The following is a 21,431-nucleotide window of genomic DNA, read 5'->3' as shown; positions in this document are numbered from 1 at the left end:
CACAATTTCCCCTGCAGAAGCAATAATTCTGATCCAGGAACTCAGGTCCTCAGAATGGGTTGGCTCCTTCGTCCTTGGAGGCAGAGACTCCTTTTAAGGCCTGGAAAGTGTGATTGTATCACCTGTCATGTCAAAGCACTTCCGAACTTCATACCTTTCCCCACACCCTTTTAGAATCTCCCTCTCAACAATACCCACATTGTTCTGTTTGACAAACTCTTTCCTGATTGATTTATGAACATAAATTCAATTGTTACCTTATGGTCACCGTAATCACAGTTGTAATTTCTATTCTGCCTTTGCATTTAGAGTAATCACCGTTACAACCCGCATCTGAGTGTCTTAAGCTCCCCCTCCCTGAAATTGTCCACGCAGAGTCAGTCTAGAGGACCATGATGGATGAGAGGTGGAATGGGATGACCTCAAAGTAAACCTCCTTTTCTCAAATTCTGTGTATTTTACATTTAATATTTTGCAGAAAACCCAAAGCACTTGCTGATCACATGGCTGTTCTCATTTACTAAAGCTTTGTAGTACCAATCACGTTTTACTTGATCGTATTCAGCTAAAAAGCTGAATAAGCAGAAATGGTCTCCGATTCACTACCAAAGGAGCGATCGCTGTCATCTTTCATTTTCCGTGCACTTATCTGACATTTACAGGGAGTGGCTTGTTTTTTTTTTTGTTTTAATTTTTTTTTCAACGTTTATTTATTTTTGGGACAGAGAGAGACAGAGCATGAACGGGGGAGGGGCAGAGAGAGAGGGAGACACAGAATCGGAAACAGGCTCCAGGCTCTGAGCCATCAGCCCAGAGCCCGACGCGGGGCTCGAACTCCCGGACCGCGAGATCGTGGCCTGGCTGAAGTCGGACGCTTAACCGACTGCGCCACCCAGGCGCCCCGGGAGTGGCTTGTTTTAAATAAGCATCTGTTAAGGAGGTAAGGTGTTGCACTGGGAAAAGTGACAGTGTTAGATTATTTTCTTCATTCTGGCACCTACCTAGCTAACTGAATTTGAACAGGGCACCCCACATCTGTGAGTCTTAACACTGCTCATATGCAAGATGAAAGGGCTTAACTAGATCAGGGTTTCTCAACTTCTGCACCACTGACCTCTGGGACTGGAAAATCCTTTGTCGTGGGGGCTGTCCTTTTCATTGTAGGATGGTAAGCCGGGTCCCTGGCCTCTACTCACTGGACGTCACTAGCACCCTTTCTCCCTGGGTTTTGACAACCATAATGTCTCCAGACATTGGCAACTATCTTCTGGGGGAAGAAAACTGTCCCAGTTAAGAACCTCTGCACTAGGTGACTATAAGAGGAAAATATACTTAGAAAAAGAGATGTTGGGGTGCCTGGGTGGCTCAGTTGGTTGAGTGTCGAACTTCGGCTCAGGTCATGATCTCACAGTTTGTGGGTTTGAGCCTCACATTGGGCTCTGTGATGACAGCTCAGAGCCTGGAGCCTGCTTCAGTTTCTGTGTCTCCTCTCTCTGCCACTCCCCTGCTCGTGCTCTGTCTCTCTCTCTCAAAAATAAGTAAACATTGGGGCGCCTGGGTGGCGCAGTCGGTTAAACGTCCGACTTCAGCCAGGTCACGATCTCGCGGTCCGTGAGTTCGAGCCCTGCGTCAGGCTCTGGACTGATGGCTCAGGGCCTGGAGCCTGTTTTGGATTCTGTGTCTCCCTCTCTGCCCCTCCCCCATTCATGCTCTCTCTCTGTCCCAAAAATAAATAAACGTTGAAAAAAAAAAATAGGTAAACATAAAAAAAAAGAAAAAGAGTTGTTAAACAGGTAGTATCCTACCACCTCCATTAATGTCTGCTATAAAAGTTTTTTTTTTTCTTTGTAACTTAAAGATAACCACTAGTGGAACTTTAAAGTGTGTGTGTCCTTTACAGATTTCTACAGAAAATAAAAGCAAATAAGACCCCACCACTTATTTAAAATAGATACTAAACAAAAGCAGACTGCAGCAGCACAGAGGCATTAAAAAAGAACTCAGAGCACGTCATAAGACAATGTCAGATCAAACACACCAGTGATGACAGGAACTTAAATGGCTGAATACATCTGTCAAAAGACAAAGGTACTCAGATTGTTTTAAAAAATGAAATTGAGCTATACACTGCCTAAAATAACAGATCTAAAACAAAATGTCTTAAAGACTTGAAGTTTCAAAAGAAAAGTATAGACAATGATCTATCGGGTAAGACTAAATAATAAAAAACTTGAAATGGCAAAATTAATTTTAAACAATCTAGAAATCAAAGCAAAAAAACTAAAATTTAACAGCGAAGATTGTTTTGTATTAATAAAAGGAATAATTTAGGGTGAACATATACAATTAAATGAAAGGCATAAACTTTTATTCAACCAATAACAAAACATCAAAATATCCAAAGCAACACAATGACCTTTTATTACAAGGGAATCCAGGAAGTACTTTTTAACGATATCTAGTTGGCATCCCATATAGTATTGAAATTCTATTAGGAAGGAAAATGAGGAGTATGGCTCTTGTGTTAATAGCTGACTGCCTTGCCCACTGCCTAGCAACTATTATTGGGGGTAACGGTGGGCAGGTGGAAAACTTCTGCTGTCTTAAGGCAGTTTTCATGAATGTGACTTAAAATGTACCTATGTGGAAAGCAAGAAAATACAATTTCTACCTTTATAAAAGAAAATCTGGTTAAAAAAATGAAGTATTTTCAGTAAATTTTGTTTGACCATAGTTAGTCAAATATTTCCTGTGAGCTGAAGTATTATTCATTCAGGAAAGCAAAAGCAGGCACATAGTTCTAGGCACCCAATGAATCATATTGAAATAAATTACATTGGTCTATCTTTTTTTTTTTTTAATTTTTTTTAACCTTTATTTTTGAGACAGAGAGAGACAGAGCATGAACGGGGGAGGGTCAGAGAGAGAGGGAGACACAGAATCCGAAACAGGCTCCAGGCTCTGAGCCGTCAGCACAGAGCCTGACGCGGGGCTTGAATTCACGAACCGTGAGATCATGACCTGAGCTGAAGTCGGACGCTTAACCGACTGAGCCACCCAGGCGCCCCTATCTTTTTTTTAAATAGAAGTCCACTGTGTGGTTTCCTTATTAATTCAGGATAACATTACACTAGCATGAATGATTAATGTTATTTGATGAAGGGTGTCATCGGGCAAACTAGAATTACTTCCTTATAGTTCAGTTCCCTCATTTTAAAACATGACAGCAGAATGTGATAAGTACCTATTTGAACAAAACAACTCATGCTTGACCAATAAAATATATTCAAATAAAAAATATACACCAAAAACTGAGACAAAAAAGAAAAACTTATAAAAACACAATAATGGTAAGAAAACTTAGCACAATATGATTCGTGCTTGAGTGATAAAATACCCTAAAATCAAATAAGGATGCACAACTTTTGAATAATATAATTGAAATGATTAAATAAATTAATACTAAATTTGAGGAGGGTTATATAATCATTTCATTGACCTACAAAATAATCGTCTTGAAAGTAATTGTCTATCAAGCTGAAAATAAGCCTCAATCCATTTCAAAAAGTTGTAAATGTATAAGCTATAATATTTGATGTCAAAATAGTAGAACGATAACGTAAAATAATGGGGAAAAAAGTAGAAAAAAAGCCTAAGGAACCATTTCATTTCATAAAATGAAAAGTAAAATTACACCCTTTGGAAGGTACTGAAAATGAGAATTTCACATTTAAAAATATACCTGATGCAGACTTGCAATCTTGACGATGACAGAGTTGCTGGTATGACAGTGAACAGCGATGAAAGTGGATGAAGTATGTGCTGTGACTCCTCTCAGGGGCTGGGTAGCATCCCACACAGGAAGCAACTGGTGTAGGAGAGAAGTACAGAGTTTAGTGCCATCCTGGGTTTCTCCCTGGGGCATTTTCCAAATGGCAGTGGAGGCAGTGCAGAGCCAGGTCTGGTTGGGGGAAAGGAACGGTGATGGAGCCACTAAACTATGTGGGATTGTGGGTCAGGGTACCTGAGAGGAGGCAGCTGCTGAGGAGCCCCAGAAGTCTTGGAAGATTCCATCCTTGGCAGGATCTTAAACTGTGCAGCCACCGAGCAAGACTCAGGTGGCCTGCCAGAGGGCAGCCGCTGGTGGCCAAGGGGTAACAGGCATTTCTGAGGTTATACAGGGGCAAGGACACTTTGGAGTTTTGACCACCCAGAAGGGAGACACCTTGGTCAACACCCTAGGCTTTCTACTGAGACTAAAAAGTTCACTGAACCTAAACATGAGTCAAACTTATGTGCAGAGGAAAAATTTAAAAAAAAAAAGCCAGAAAAGAACATCTGAGATCTAGGAGACAATTGCAGATGATCTCATATATGTGTGATTGGAGACAAATACATATCCAAAGTGGATGCCTGGGTGGCTCAGTTGGTTAATCATCCAACTCTTGTCTTTGGCTCAGGTCATGATCTCACAGTTCATGAGTTACGACCCCACATCAAGCTTTGCGTTGATGGTTCAGAGCCTGCTTAGCATTATCTCTCTCCCCCTCTCTCTCTGCCCTTCCCCCACTGTCTCTCTTTCTCTTTCAAAATAAATACATAAACTTAAAAAAAATAAATTTCTGAAGGGATACTGACTGAAGGTAGTCTAAAATGTATGAGATGTACCTAAGCCATATTCACAGGAAAATCAATAGCTTTATTCAGTTTAACAATCTTTAAGGGAAAAAAAACTGAAAAGATTATAGCAGACCTAAGACCAAATAAGTTTTCCAAGTACTTTTTTACATTCCACACCCTACCTGTGGTCACATTGGGGCTTAGTAGATACTTTTGGCCCATGAACAGTGAGCAGGTGAGGTTTCTGCTCAAGTCTGAGGCACTTAGGAGACTGTCTCCTTCATCTCTCTTCTGTTACTCCAGCAACCGTGGCAGCTAGCCAGATGGCATAGCCACAGGGCGGAGGAGGGCCGGCCAAGTCTCACTGGACTTTCCATGTGTGACATATCTTTCACGTTCAACCCCCTGTATCATATAGCATTAAGCACTGAACTCCAAAAATTATATGAATACAGTTAGAAAAAACACTAGAACAAGAATCCGGGCAGTCTTATGGTACTGGAGACACTAATGTGGAGGTGGGCCTGCTAGGGAGATGAGACCATTATAAATGTCCCAGAATTTTAGCTGAGACCCTCCCCACCACACACTCCAAGAGCCGCTCCCTAGGAGTAAGGACAGATAGAAAATACATGTGCCTCCCAAAACTAAAGTCATGGCAATGGCTGCTTGCATTAAGGTGATTTGCCTGTATTCTATCAGCCTGCCAAAAGAATATTAAATCCACTCTAGAGGAAGATAAAATCTTCCAGAGCCCCATATTATTTTTCATGGATAATGTCTGACATTCAAATTAAGAGGCATGCCAGGAAACTGGACCAAATAACTACAAGGCAAGAGGAACAAAGACACGTAATGGAAACAGACCATAGGTGATCACAATATTGAAGTTATCAGACACGGATTTTAAAATACCCACAATTAATGTGTTCAAGAAGTAGATGATGAGATGAGTAATTTCTTCAGTGAACTAAAATATACAGAAAATCAAAATTGTAGAACCATAAATAAGGCAATACTAAAGAATTAAATAGATGAGTGTAACAGCAGACAAACCAGCAAAGAGGATTAAACAGCTGGATGTAGTCAATAGAAAACATCTAGATTTTTAAAAAAGTGTAAAATTAAAAACGGCAAGACTCAAATAGAACATAATAAAAATACCTACATAAAAATACCTAGGGGGCACCTGGGTGGCTCAGTCAGTTAAGTGTCAGACTCTTTTTTTTTAATGTTTATTTTTGAGACAGAGAGAGACAGAGCATGAACGGAGGAGGGTCAGAGAGAGGGAGACACAGAATCTGAAGCAGGCTCCAGGCTCTGAGCTGTCAGCACAGAACCCGACGTGGGGCTTGAACTCACAGACCGTGAGACCATGACCTGAGCTGAAGTCAGATGCCTAACCGACTGAGCCACCCAGGTGCCTCTAAGTGTCAGACTCTTACTTTCAGTTCAGGTCATTATCTCATGGTTCATGGGTTCAAGATCCATGTCAGGCTCTGTGCTGGCAGCATGGAACCTGCTTTGGACTCTCTCTCTCTCTCTCTCTCTCTCTCTCTGCACATTCCCCATTCATGCTCTCTCTGTCTCTCAAAAATAAAAATAAAACTTAAAAGAAAATGCCTACATTCTGCAATAGGGATCTAAGATGTGAAGAGAGAATGGAGCAGAAGAAATATGTGGGAAAAAAAACTGTCCAAGGACAATCTGAAATTTATAAAAACTATAAAGCCACAAATTCAAGAATCTCCATAAACCAAAGCAGCGTGAATACAAAGAAAAGCACACCTAGGCACCTCATGATAACAAAGAAAAAATCTTAAAAGCTGACAGAGATAAAAGACACATGACCTTCTGAGAGAACCAATAAGACTGACACCTGAATGTTTAATAGGAGTGATGGAAGCCACTAGACAAGGGAATGTATTTTTACAGTGTAGACAGAAAATGCCTGTCAACTTAGAATTCTATATCTAGCAAAAATGTCTTTCAGAAATGAAGTAAAACAAGTTTTTGACCAAAAAAAGCTAAGGAAATACATTCCAGCAAGACTAGATAGATGATAGATAGATAGATAGATAGATAGTAAAGGGAGTTTCTGAGGAAGAAGAGAAATAATCCCAGATGGAAGCAAGAAAATGTAGGAAGAAATGAGTAATATTAAAATGGGAGGACTATTCCCTTTTTAGTAAGAATAATGTCTAATGAGGATTCCAATAAATGTAAAATAAAAGGAATCAGTAACAATAGCACAAAAAAGTGGAAAAGGATATAAATAGACCAAAGTGTTGTGAGTCCTTGCATTACCTGAGAAGTAGTAAAGGTATTAATTGCAGGTATATTCTATTAAGTCAAGCATACATTATAGGTAGCCACTAAGAGAAGAATGAAAGAATATATTACAATACAACTAATAGAAATAAAAATGGATTTAAAAGTACTAGACTGATACAAAAGAAGGCAAAAAAAAGAACAAGAATAAAACAGGATAAATATAAAACTGATAGTATGTTTAAATCCAAATATGTCAGTTATTGCATTAAATGTAAATAGACTAAATTATCCAAATTAAAAAACTAAATACAGATACACCTTATATATCTGTATCACATATATCTATGTACATGTATATATATATATCACATATATATCAAATATGTATCTATATAAATAGAAACATAGAGAGAAACAATAAACCTTATCTTATAAGATTATACCTTAAATATGAGAACACAAAAATGTTGAAAAGGATAGGAAAAAACACATGCAATCTCTAATATGTATATTTTTAAAAGGCTGGCATAGCTTTACTAAGATCTGACTACAAAAATTTTAAGGCAAGAAATATTATTCGGGATGAAGGAGACATTTGTGATAATAAAAATTTCAATTCAACAAGATACAAAACAAAATAATTCAACAGGAAGATACAATGAGATATAAATTTGTGTGCAGCTATTAACATAGCCATCTTATATACCTGTGATAAAGAGCAAACTACTCCCATATGCAGCAACATGAATGAAGTTCTTAGACATCATACTGACAAAAGATCCACACATAAAAGAGTATACACTGTATAATCTCATTCAGATAATGTTTAGAAGCAGGCAAAACAGCTCTATGATGAGGCGAGTCTGACAGTGATTTCTTTCATGGGTCCAGAAGGCACTAACTAGGAAGGGCCTCAAAGGGGCTTGTAGGGTGCTGGCAGTGGTCTATATCCTGATCCTGGCGATGTATGGGTGAGATGGTTTTTTAAATACTCATGGAGATATACACTTGGGATTTCTGTACTTTACTAAGTATATGTTTCTATACTTTAAATTTAAAAAGAAAATCTATCTTCAAGAGATTCTAACATGCCCCAGGTTTGAGAATTGCAGAGCTCTGTGATACTTGACAGTTGGCTGATGTTTTTGTTTCTTCAAACCAACTGCTGTTTGTGAGGCCCCACCTCCCAACTAGACTAACTGCACCCTTGGCGACTCAGGGCACTGTGGACACTCCGAGTACCATGGGGCATAGCAATACTGATGGAGACCACCTACCTACACATAGATCTAGGATCCCACTCCTCTGACCCGTGGAGTTGTATAGCCTGCACTCCACTCATGAAATTCTTCCTCTAGAAAATACTAGAATATACCAAACACATACCCTATTTCATCAGTTTCTCTTAAATAAGCCTCGGCTGTTTCCTCCCACAAGTGGCAGAAACCTAGTGCTCTAAGACCTATATGTACTAACCCCCTACAACCTTTATCTTGCCCAAAGCTTCACAACTACAAATATCACTTTCTTCTCTCCCATCTACTACAACTCCTTTTCTTGCTCCTGATCACAGACCCCCATTCCTAATCACTCACGTCACTTTGAGAATGGGCAGACATGGCCTGATTTTAACACAAAGTGGTGGTAAGTCTCTACTTCTGACCACAGATACTATAGGACTCATTTGGGGAGCAAAATATTTTGATTATTATATATAGAAATCTAGGAAAATGCTCCTTTGAGAACAATTTGATAACCAATGTGCTTATTTTGCAAATGTGGGAAGCATTGCAAACTATAATGCCTTGGACTGGTGCAGCGATTGGACATATCTGGCCAATCTACAAAGACATGCTTTCTCTTTTATTCATAAGCATATGATTCCAGCAGAACTGGACCAGCTTCTTACATTGATATGATTAATACACTTATGGATGCATGTGTTTGCTGAAGGTGCCACTGGGTTCTCTCTCCCTGTGCTTGAGAAGAGGGAAGTTTCCTGGAGAAAAATATGCTTTGTGTTTCTGCTCGGGTTTATTTATTTATTTATTTATTTTACGTTATGATAAATTGCACTGCGTTTTGGGAAAATGAAATGGTACATGTTAAAAATAAAAGAACAACAGAGTGGAGGAACACAATATGGGAAGCAGCTGGAGCATCTTAAGATAAAAGGGGAAAGTAGAAATGACAAAGGGTTTTTAAGAAGAATTAATTTCCTCTTCATCCTCTAAACAAACAAAAAATGTATCTGCTGGGATCCATTGGGAGAGATGAATGTTTGATAATGCTCATGTTTAAAGTGGTTTCGCATGATAGATAGATATCCAGTCTCCACCACAAAAGAGCATTGTATCCTCAGTAAATTACTTTGTCTTTCTGTGCTTCAGCTTCCAAATTTGCAAAAACAGGGGCACCCAGGTGGCTCAGTCAGTTAAGTGTCTGACTCTTGACTTCAGCTTAGGTCATGATCCCAGTTTATGAGTTTGAGCCCCACATTGGGCTCCATGCTGATGGTGGGGAGGCTGCTTGGGATTCTCTCTCTCCTCTTCTCTCTCTCTGCCCTCCCCTTCTCACTCACACACTCTCCCTCTCAAAAATAAATAAACAAAACTTAAAAAAAAAGTAGTTTCCAAATTTGCCAAAACCGAGTGGTAAGCATAGAAAAAACCCACATAGAGGACTTTCACGTGTCAGTCGATGTTCTAAGCACTTTCCTCATTTAATTCTTACAGTGAAGTGAATGCCATTATCATGTCTATTTTATAGATGAGAAAACTGAGGCACAGAAGAGCTAACAGACAAGTGGATTCAAACCCAGGCTGTTTTCTCAGTGTCTGTGCTGTCTTAAGCATTAAATTCTACTGTTTCTATTTTAGGTTTGAGCATATCCCTTCAGTTAAAGTGTTCCTCTTGCCTCTTGGACTCCTAGTTGCCACTAGGATAAATTCCCAGCTTCACAACATGCAATAGATAACCTTTCTCAATGGAGCTTAATCCTAACCTCTACAATCTGCCCTCTCCTGAGCTTCTGGCCTCAGCACTTCACCCATGCGGCCACATATGTTCACCATGTGTTCCCTGAACATCACCTGTGCTCCTTCCTGCCTTGAGCTCTTCTCTTGCTCCTCCCTGTGCCTGCAAGGCTCTTCCCACGCCAACCACTTCTGATCTGCTTTATGGACTCCTATGCATCCTTCAGGTCCCTGAAAAAGTATATTTCCTCTCAGGAATTTCCTTGACTTCCCTGGGCACAGTTAAGTCACCCACTTTCTATATTCCCATACAACTGAAAAAAAAATGTTTTTTAAGTTTTATTTATTTATTTTGAGACAGAGCGCAAGCAGGGGAGGGGAAGAGAGAGGGAGGTAGAAAGAACGCCAAGCAGGCTCTGTGCTCTCAGTTCAGAGCTTGACATGGGGCTCAAACTCATGAACCATGAGATTATGACCTGAGCAGAGATCAAGAATCAGACACTTAACAGACGGAGCCACTCAGGCACCCCTCCCATACAGCTCAATGTGCACTTCTCTAGTGTTTGTCACTCAGCATGACATTATTTTATGCATGAATCTGTCTCTCCTGCCAGATTATGGCTTAGATATTGGATTGTCTTCTCTACTTATCTAAGGAATCAGTGGTACTATCCAGAGCACTGTGTTGAGAAGGATTCTCAGGCCACATTTGAGCTCAACAGAAGAATGTTCAATGCAGACTTCATAAAGGCAAGGGGCTTTACTTGATTTACACATTTTGATATCTCTAGTGCCTGGCTCAGTGTGAATACACAGTAGACACTCAATTGGTATTTATATGAATGAGTGACATGTTAACACTGTGTGTTACAGGAAGGGAGGTGAAAGTGGTGACATTCATGCCGTATACTTTACAACCCTCTAGGGTCTCTGAACTCCTCAAGGGCAGAGACCACATATGATTTATCTTAGTATCTTTGGTGCCTCATTTAGTGCATTGAGGAAAATTTTATTGCTGTGTATATTCATGGTTGAGGGAAGTACCTTAAAGCTCAAAGAGGCTGTACTAAGGCAAGGCAGGGAAGGGGAAAACCAAGCCACATGACTCTCTCGTCTGTTCTGTAATGAGCCAAATGGAATACCACAGAAAGTATTTTCTGTGGCTAAAAGTGTGTGTCCCTGCATTGTGACATAGCAGCGATCTGCTGAGGGTTAGCAGAAAGAGGGAGATGGCAGCTACCCGAGGGGGATGGGAGGTTATGAGCCACACTCTGCATTATTACTTTCATCTCCAGTCCTCAGGAGTATCTTCATCTCCCTCACCTGTTTACTGTTGCACTTCATGTCCTGCTGGGTCCAAGGTTCATCCCCCAAAAGACCCTCTCTAGGCCCTTTGGACATGAAGAATTGTTATTTGTTTAATTCTACTGTGAAACTCCTTCCCCTAATTGTGACATGACACGGAGAGGAAGTTTAGTACTAAAAGTGATTATTATTTTTTTTTTAATGAACTAAAGCCAGTTGGGAAGTGTCCCGTCAACATGCCAACTTGACATTCACATGATTGTGTCTCCTGTATAAGGATATACTTACCGTTTATCCACCAGCTGACCTTAGATTCCACTCTTTGGGAGGCACCAGAAAGTCTAAATAAAAAAGGCGGAAGATCCGAAGGGAGAGATGTCAAAGGGGTTCCGGACAATGAAACAACACCTGAGCAGCACCAAGGGGCCAACTGCGTATTGCTGTCTCCAAACTGTGCTGGCGGTGTAATCGGTAGAACAAACAAGCCTGCATGCTCCAAACAGGTTCTATTTTCAGACCTGCTCAAATAGCTCTTCTGAGAAGATGTGAACAAGAAATATTTGCTCTTCACAGAAAAAAAATGGAGTGTGACTTTTTTTGTTATAATTGACTTGAATTGGAATGAATTAACTTCAAAATAATTTGGTGACATTTTTTGAGGTGTTCTGGAAATATTGGCAGTGTCATAAAACCCAAGATAGCTTGGGGAAGGTGAGTGTTTCTCTTTTATGACCTTATTCTGGGGCTTGGAATGAACTCACCAGGAGACCTAGAGCACAGCATGTTCAATAGAATTTTCTGCAATGATGGCAGTGTTCTACATCTGCATTATCCAATATGGTAGCCATTGGCCACATGTGGCTGCTGAGCATTTGAAATGTAGCTAGCGTGATCTTATTTTACTCTTTTCTTCAAAACGAGTTTTACAGTCTAACCAGGAGAATTTTCTTCTTTCCCCTTAACATACACATATATCTACAACTCCAAGCTTCAAGACCCTCAGGATTTTGGTATCACAAGCTATACCTGATCAAGAGAAGTCACAGAGCCCCACTTTTAATGATTTGCCCAGAATATCCCGAACCCCTGGCACATGCTATCTACCTCTTTGAGATCTAATGTAACCCAAAGATTTTTGCTAACCCTCACCATTTCACTGCTGTCTTGCTCAGCCACTGATTTTGCCATCCCTCCTCCACCATGACCCCTCTCCCTTCCCTACCTTGGATCCCTAAAAGTAGCTCTGGAAATAATCTTACCCAAGCCCCTCATTTTATAGAAGGGGATACGGAGAAACAGAGAATAACTCACTTGCATCAATTCTCATAGGGAATTAACCCTCCCCATTAAAATCCTACCCCTTGCTTCAAGGTTTATTTCTAGTACCCTGCTTTCCTGCAAGGCTCCCTCTGTTTTGTACCCATTGATAATTCTTTGCTGTGCATTTTTCTAGCATACTGCCAAAATCACCCATTTTGGAGCAAAGTCTTGCGTTGTTCTATTACTCTTTTCTTAACAAAAATGTAGAAGTCCAGAAAATAGAGACCGTTTCAGCTGTCTTCCCACACAGTGCTGTGTATCAGAATATGTGCTTAATAATACCATTGAAAGATAAAAATGACAGAGATCGTCCTGACTCCTAAGAGAATAGCGTGTACCCAAAAGGGAAAAAGAATAACCACATCAATTCTCCACCTCTCACCCAAACTCCTGTGGAAGAGAAATGTTGCTTAAATTTCCTTTGTGTTTAAATGGCCGCTTTGATAGACTATGCCTAAGCACATATTTAAAAATTAAAATTATTTCCAACCTATGAGCCAGTCAATTCAATTTGGCAAGTATTTATTAAATTCAAAGACCTTTTACTACAGTTTAAAGGACAATACTTTCACACATGAAGGAGATTGAGATTAATATGGCAAAATGTAATTTAATTCAAATGCTTATTAAATGCCCACTACGAGCCAGTGTGTAGCTCAGAGCTATTCAAGGTTGCAAAAGTTACTTTGGGCAGCAAAAGTTACTAAGGATCACTTTAGCAATATGGAGAGAATTAAAATAGACTTTATATGATGGTAGAAAATAACAAGGCTGATCCTAGGAAGAGGAAGAAGACTTGCCTGTTATAGGAATTAGCTAAGCAATGGTGTTGATGAGGTACTGCATGTGATCTGCATAGACTTTGGCCAGAGTTGAGGGTATTTACTGAGAAAGGTGAGAATTTCACCGTTTTGGAAGTAGGGTCAACCAGCCCTGATGGGGACATGAGACTGGACTTGACTGCTCAGGTGACGGGGAAGCACACTAAATTTCTGAACTGCAGAGGGATATGTGGAAGCATTAGTGACATATGCACCAATTATGGCTGTTCAGTGGCAACAAAGAACCAGACATTGACCCATTTTAAGAATAATTGGCAGACAGGAAACCATCAAAATCCTACAGGGGAACACAGGCAGCAACCTCTTTGACTCTGGTCATGGCAACTTCTTACTAGACACGTCTCCAGAGGCAAGGGAAACAAAAGCAAAAATGAACTCTTGGGACCTCATCAAAATAAAAACTTCTGCACAGCAAAGGAAACAAACAACAAAACTAAAAGGCAACCTATAGAATGGGAGAAGATATTTGCAAATGACATCTAATAAAGGATTCGTGTCCAAATCTGTAAAGAACTTATCAAACTCGATGCCCCCAAAATAAATAATCCAGTGAAGAAATGGGCAGAAGACATGAATAGACATTTTTGCAAAGAAGACATCCAGATGGCTAACAGACACATAAAATGATGCTCAACAACACTTATCATCAGAGAAATACAAATCAAAGCCATAATGAGGTACCACCTCACACTTGTCAGAATGGCTAAAATTAACAACACAAGAAACAACAGGTATCGGTGAGGATGCACATAAAGGGGAACCTCTCACACTGTTTGTGGGAATGCAAACTGGTGCAGCTGCTCTAGAAAATAGTGTGGAGGTTCCTCAAAAACTTGGAGGAACCCAAGTTTCCCAGCAACCCAAGTTTCCCAGGAACCCAATGACCCAGCAATTTTACTACTAGGTATTTACCCAAAGGGTATAAAAATACTGATCCAAAGGGGCACATGCACCTCGATGTTAATAGCAGCACTATCAATAATCACCAAATTATGGAAAGAGCCCAAATGTCCATTGACTGATGAAAGGATAAAGATGCAACAACATGGATGGAGCTAGAGGTGAAATAAGTAAGTCAGAGAAAGACAAATACCATATGATTTCACTCATATGAGGCATTTAAGAAACAACAGATGCACATAGGGGAAGGAAGATAAAAATAGAGGGAAACAAACCATAAGAGACTCAACGATAAAGAACACACTGAGGGTTGCTTGTAATGAGCACTGGGTGTTGTATGTAAGCTATGAATCACTGAATTCTACTCCAGTATTACACTATATATTACTCACTAGAATTGAAATAAAAATTGAAATAAAAAAAAAGAATTATTGTCAGAATAATTTAAAGATATATTGTTTCATGGGTATAAAGAGTTTTAGGGGAGGAAAGAAAGATGATTCCAAGTTTTGGGGTCAGGAGAATGAAAGGGTGTTTCACTGATGAATAAGGATTAAGAGAGGAAGTGAGGAGTTCATGTAATAGGACATATTGAATGAGAAAGGATAGTGAACCTGCAGGCAGGGATGCTAAATCAATTTCAAAGTAGGGAATTAGAGATAAAATTAAGAATGGGGTTGGTTCCTCACAGTCCTTTTTGTCTTTCCTGTTTGTGTCTACACTGCTCCAGTTGAAATCAAAGAAGTGCCAACCTCTACTGTTCCTCTTTACTATAGAACTCCAAGCAAAGGCCATTCTATCTTAGCCCATCCCTATTGTGTGCCAACTCCTTAATCAGAGTCACCTTCCCAGATTCTTCCAAAAACCGTGGAACAAAATTTAACATGAGAGAAAGAATAATGTGTGTTGTAACCATCACCCGTCATGCCCAACATCTTTTTTTTCTCCTACCATTGCCCCTGGACAGAGCTCAAAACCAAGTTCTCACCGAGCTAAGGGCAATTTTTCTGCTCAGCTAAGGGGACATGATATGGGAGACTATGTCTCTTGTCACAGTTCTCACCTATAAGCCCTACTGTCAGATTGGATGTACACAGCCATCTTCTCTGCCCTAAGACTCAAGGACTCCATTTATGAATAAAATCATAGGAAGCCTGTCTTCACCTCTTGTGTCATGTCAGGGTTCTATGTAGGACACCCTTCTTATTTACACACACACACACACACACACACACACACACACACACCTTAGAGCCCTCACTACACTAAGAGTAATAAGAGTAACAATAATCAGAGACTCTACTAAAGGCTAATACTTTCTTTCAGTAACAAGGACCATGTGTTTCAGGAGATGTAACCAGCAATTACACAGGATTATTTGACTAAAGCCAATTGCCTAATCTTATGTAAAACATATTCCATTTTCTTTGAAATCTCTGATATGACCTGGAAGTTAGTTTAGGATAATCAGTTTCAAAATAAGATGAAATCATAATTCCTTACCTCGTCGAGTCCAAAAATTCCTTGGTTAGGACTTCCAATTGTTTCCAGTCATTTATAAAAGGCAAAACACTGCTACGTTGATAATTCTGCTGAACATTTCTAGCTGGCCTTTATGAAAGCGAAAATGATGCTGGTTCCAACATAATAGTTGATAGCTCAATGGGTCCAGTGTTTTTGTTGTTGTTGTTGTTGTTTTGACTGCCAGTAAAATAATAGCTCGGAAGGGAGCAAAGGAAAAATAAATTCAAACTGTAAGTTTTGAGAATACGTTGGACCGTATCATCTTTCTGAGAGTATGACTGGCTTGGCTAATAACCTTTCAGGAAGTGCATCAACATGCAGCAGGAGTGAATTCTGATTTTTTTTCTGACACAGTAAGAATTGTAAGAAATGGAAACACACTGAAGATAAAAAGTATAATTCACCGATCGTCATTTGCTACCGATTGGAAATAGAGAGTTCTATCCCAAATTGTTCCAGCAATTTTTCATACCCACAGCATGTCCAGGTAAAAACAGCTGGCTCATGCACAGAATGTAAATCACAGCAGGACTTTTAAGTGCTTATTTTAAAGGTCACAGCTTTAAAGCTATTTAGAGAAGCTGCAGTGAGAGGTAGCACGAAAAGGAGAGCCGGGATAGAAATAGGAGTCAAGTGGACAGAAGAGAGCCTAGTGTGACCATCGGGGCACATACTGGCCAAACTCAAACAATGATTTGTAGAGCAGTTGTATTTTGAAAATTAAATGTAGATATTTTTGCCATCATTGGCAGGAGAGGGCCTGGGAGGTACTAACTTCATAGCTGCTTTGAATTGTGACATTTATATTCCTGTGAAGTCACTTTAATCACTGAGATCTCTGGAAGGTTCATTATACCCTCCTCAAATTTTACCAGGAAATATATTTGATTCTGATCTTGCCACCCTTCTACATGGTATTCCCAACACGCACAAGGTCAAGTCAAACCCCTTTGCAGAGCTTAGGAGATCACTCACCATCTGCTACTGCTTTCCTAGTCTTCTCCTCGACTCCAACCCACTTCCATCGTGTAAACCCTCCACACTGGGGCACCTGGGTGGCTCAGTCTGTTAAAGCGTCTGACTTTGGCTCAGGTCATCATCTTGTGGTTCGTGAGTTCAAGCCCCACGTTGGACTCTCTGCTGACAGCTAGGAGCCTGGAACCTGCTTCAGATTCTGTGTCACCCTCTCTCTCTGCTCCTGCCCCTCCCCACTCCCAAAGATGAATAAACATTAAAAAAACATTTTTTTAAATTTAAATCTCCCACACCAACCATGTTAACATGCAATTCTGTTTCCCATGTGGGCATGTTCTCAAATGTGGTTTTCTCTGCCTGAATATGCCCTCCACCCTACAGTCAGGGTTCCAGTGTGATGCTCAGTCCTCCAACAATGGCAATGGCAGGTCCCCCCAATAGATTTCTTCAAGGTTCCTTTTGCATCTTTTAGCTGAGTGGAACGATTTCCCTCTGCCAGACCAACCCCAACACTGCACATAGGACTAGACTTACACAAAGTCAGATCCTGGACCCCCAAACTGGGGGCTCTGGCATCTGTGGGGAGTTCTGATGCATCTGACCACAGGCTGTAGTGTATAGAGATGAGAGAGGCTGACTCTCAGAGAGAAGCAAAATGAAGCGGTCAGGCACACATTGCCACATGGCAGAGCAAGCTTACAGGGCAGGGAGAGAAAGAAGTATTCAGGTTTAATCCAGGAAAATAGAAGAGAAACAAAATGATCCCAGAGGCTAAAAGCGAAGTCAGAAGCAGCACTTCAAGAAACACCCTGTAGGGGCAGCTGGGGGGCTCAGTCAGTTAAGCATCCACCTCTTGATTTTGGCTCAGATCATGATCTCATGGTCCGTGAGTTTGAGCCCTGCATCCGGCCCTGCGCTGGCAGTGTGGAGCTTGCTAGGGATTCTCTCTCTTTCCCTCTCTCTCTGCCTCTCTCTCCTTCGCACTAAATAAATAAATAAGTAAACTTAAAAAAATTACTTTTTTTAAAAAAAGAAAAAGAAACACCCTGTAACTGTGGGTATAAGTGAGTTCTGACTTAGTAACAGAAGGACAAACTATCTAGGTTTGAATGGATTGGATTAGAGATGCAAATCAGATTGTCCATTAAGCAGCTATAATTTTAGTTCAAGTTCAGTGTCTCAACATGCACAGTGATTATCTTCTTTTACATCCAGTTGACTTCCTAGAGCACATATTTTCCAGTGATTATGATGCCTCTCTTGAAACGTATCTGGATGAAATCTCAAAGAAAAGTTGTTATGGGCTAACTTTTTCAAAAGGGAGTTTAACATTACATGTTATTATAACACTTAAGCTCCAAAAAACTTGTTTCCTTAAATATTATGACACAGGCAACTTTTTTTTAGTCCTAGGCTATAGAGAGAAACATTTTTGGAGTTAGGGTAGACCGGCCAACCCTCATATTAAAGATTAAAGGAAATGCAAGTTTAAAAAATGTAAGCATAAAGGAAATGTCAATTAAGCCCTCCAGCTCATGCCAAAGGGGAATGTTTTGCAAAGTGTTTTCCTTCTGGTGCTAGTTCAGTTCTCCAAGAAGGTAAAGGCACTTTGTTTCAATATTCTGTTGCAACTTTGCCATCAGAAAAAGCGATCCTTGATATCAGATCCATATGCCATGCATCTCACAGTTCTGAAGATACTTAGATGAACATTTACAAGCTTCTACGTGGAGTCCTTGCAGAATGAAGTGATGGTCGTCCATGATTTGGTTTTGCCGAATGGTTAACACTTTGGTAGATGGAGTCACTTTGGCTGAATGCCACACCAGTTGTTTCAAGGAATGGCATCTTGAAGTGACCAAAGGTGCTCATCTTTCCCACAGTGCAATCTTGGCATAGCGGCCTTCACGTTGATCTGTGCGCATGAGTGGACCAGGGTTCGTATTGAGGATTAAAAATTTGACTGGATTGGGGAATATTCTATGTCTATTAGAATATTTTACTATCACTCCTTCAATTACTGGTTTGAAAAGTATTGTCCGTAAGTTGGATAAAAACAGGCCAGCTTGGTAATGTGGCAGATGAAACAGAATTTAGAAAGGAATTCAGTAAAGTCAACCCAGAACAATAGTAAATTTCAACTTTATTAGAAAACCACCATCCCTTCCCGAACACTCACATATAAGATATACTTCTGGAAAGACCTGGGCTTACTTAGAATTGAGAATAAAGGCAGACTAGGGGAATTGTCCATGAATCTGGTAAACAAAATCTTAGAAACCAGATCTCATCTGATATCTAGGAGATCCGTTTCCTCAACTTCATAATCCAGGCAAAACTTAGGAACTTTGTAGATCCAAGTCCCTTATCTTTTTTGGTTTATAGATAACACTAGTGATCAAGAAGTTTAAATTTTAGGGGCACTTGGGTGGCTCAGTTGTTTAAGCATCTGACTCTTGATTGCAGTTAGGTCATGATCTCAAAGTTCATAGATTCAAAACCCACAGCCGGCTCGGTGCCAGCTCAGAGCCTGCTTGGGTTCTTTCTCCCTCTCCCTCTCTTTCACTGCCCCTCCCCTGCTCATGCCTCACTCTCTCTCTCTCTGTCTCTCAAAATAAATAAACTTTTTAAAAAAGTTTAAATTTTAACACATGCGTAATGAAGATTTTCTGTCCCCAGAATGTTGACATTCTGTTGAGCCTTTCTCTTCACTAACTTGTTAGATCTACTTCTGTAGGCCTAGTGTAATTTTTCCCCCTTTTAAAGAACATTTCCTCTCTGCCCTCGAAACCATAAGCTAAGTAGTTTATTGGATGCCTCCTTCTCCCTCCAAGCTCTCATGCCAGGTTGCTTCATGAGCAAAAGGGCAATCTGGTGTGTCTTAAGCTAATATTTAATTTAAGGAGCAAAAAGTCTTTAAGTATGATTTGGATATGCTTGACCACTGTAATACCTCCTTATCACCTTGAGAAGCAATCTGTCTGAAAATGATTCAGTAACCTGCTGCTGGTCTGTACTGATCTTTTCCCAGCCTCTGACTTGGTATATCATGGGGGAAGCTACTCTGACCCAGGTTATTGATGTCTTCACTGAGCTTGTTCCTTAACAACAAGGTGATGGTCAGGGTTAGTGGAAACAGCTGTGACAGATTAACAATAATTCTTGGCAGTGAGAAACAGAGTTGCTTCTGGCCCTGGTTCTTTTTAACTTATATCTTAATTATTGGATTGCTTGTTTGTTTGTTTATTTATTTATTTATTTATTTATTTAAATTCAAGTTAGTTAACATACAGTGTAGTATTGGTTTCAGGAGTAGAACCCAGTGATTCATCACTTATATAGAACACCCAGTGTTCATCTCAACAAGTGCCCTCCTTAATGCCCGTCACCCATTGAGCCCATCTCCCACTCACCTCCCTCCAGCAACCCTCTGTTTGTTATCTGCATTTAAAAGTCTCTTAGGATTTGCCTCCCTCACTGTTTTTATCTTATTTTTCCTTCCCTTCCCCTCTGTTCATCTGTTGTGTTTCTTAAATTCCACAGACATGAAGTCATATGATATTTGTCTTTCTCTGACTGACTTATTTTGCTTAGCATAATACCCTCTAGTTCTATCCACATTGTTGCAAATGACAAGGTTTCATTCTTTTTCATTGCCTGAGTAATATTCCATTTTGCATTGTATATATACACCACATCTTCTTTATCCAGTCATCAGTTGATGAACATTTGGGCTCTTTCCATTATTTGACTTTGTTGGCAGCACTGTTATAAACATTGGCGTTCATGGGCCCCTTCAAACCAGCATTTTTGTATCCTTTGGATAAATACCTACCAGTGCAAGTTCTGGGTCATAGGTTAGTTCTTTTTCTAAGTTTTTTGAGGAAACTACATACTATTTTCTAGAGTGGTTGTACCAGTTTGCATTCCCACCAACAGTGCAGAAGTGTCTCCTGTTCCCCTTTCCCTGCATCCTGGCCAACATCCATTGTTTCCTGAGTTGTTACTTTTAGCCATTCTGACAGGTGTGAGATGGTATCTCATTGGGGTTTTGATTTGTATTTCTCTGATGATAAGTGATGTTGAGCACCTTTTAAGGGGTCAGCCATCTGGATGTCTTCTTTGGAAAAATGTCTATCCATGTCTTCTGTCCATTTCTTCACTAGATTATTTGTTTTTTGGGTGTTGAGTTTGATAAGTTCTTTATAGATTTTATAGATTTTATCCAATATGTCATTTGGAAATATCTTCTCCCATTCAGTTGGTTGCCTTTTAGTTGTATTGACTGTTTCCTTCACTGTGAAAAAGCTTTTTATCTTGCTGAAGTCCCAATCATCCATTTTTGTTTTTGTTTCCCTTGCCTCCAGAGACATGTCTAGTAAGAAGTTTTTTCAGCCAAGGATCCTATTTTTAGTTGCAGTTGAGAATAGGTACATATTCTTTTATATTCTGAAGAACATATACATTCTTTTCTGTCTCCGATATTTTTATTATGATGACATACAAATGGCACCCATATATAACTTGCATTATTATCTGATTATGGTCAAAAAGAATGGCTTAGGATTCAAAATCATTAGGTTTGGCAGACATCCTCCAAGATTCAGTAGATCTATATTCATTTTTCTAATGGCAGGTTAAATTATTTACTTACACCCATAGCACCATTTTGCAAGTATTTACCCTGAAGTGTTTA

At 39.9% G+C, this 21,431-nt stretch overlaps 1 long non-coding RNA gene across 2 annotated transcripts in view; it reads right to left on the bottom strand.

Annotated features, from left to right (window-relative positions):
* Nucleotides 1-21,431, bottom strand: part of LOC109497533 — a 71,303-nt gene that overhangs the window by 6,676 nt on the left and 43,196 nt on the right. Inside the window, exons 1-2 of one of the 2 annotated variants that reach the window (XR_002740554.2) lie at nucleotides 15,740-16,144; nucleotides 3,743-3,868 (exon numbers count right to left, since the gene is read on the bottom strand). This is a non-coding gene — a long non-coding RNA (uncharacterized LOC109497533). Of the gene's footprint in view, nucleotides 1-3,742; nucleotides 3,869-15,739; nucleotides 16,145-21,431 lie in introns of those variants that run through there. The other variant, XR_002740553.2, reaches the window with a different exon arrangement.

The sequence above is a fragment of the Felis catus genome, chromosome A2, assembly GCF_018350175.1.
Source record: "Felis catus isolate Fca126 chromosome A2, F.catus_Fca126_mat1.0, whole genome shotgun sequence".
Classification (NCBI taxonomy): domain Eukaryota; kingdom Metazoa; phylum Chordata; class Mammalia; order Carnivora; family Felidae; genus Felis; species Felis catus.
Note: the sequence above shows the minus strand (reverse complement) of the source record. Positions and strands in the feature narration are given on the sequence as shown.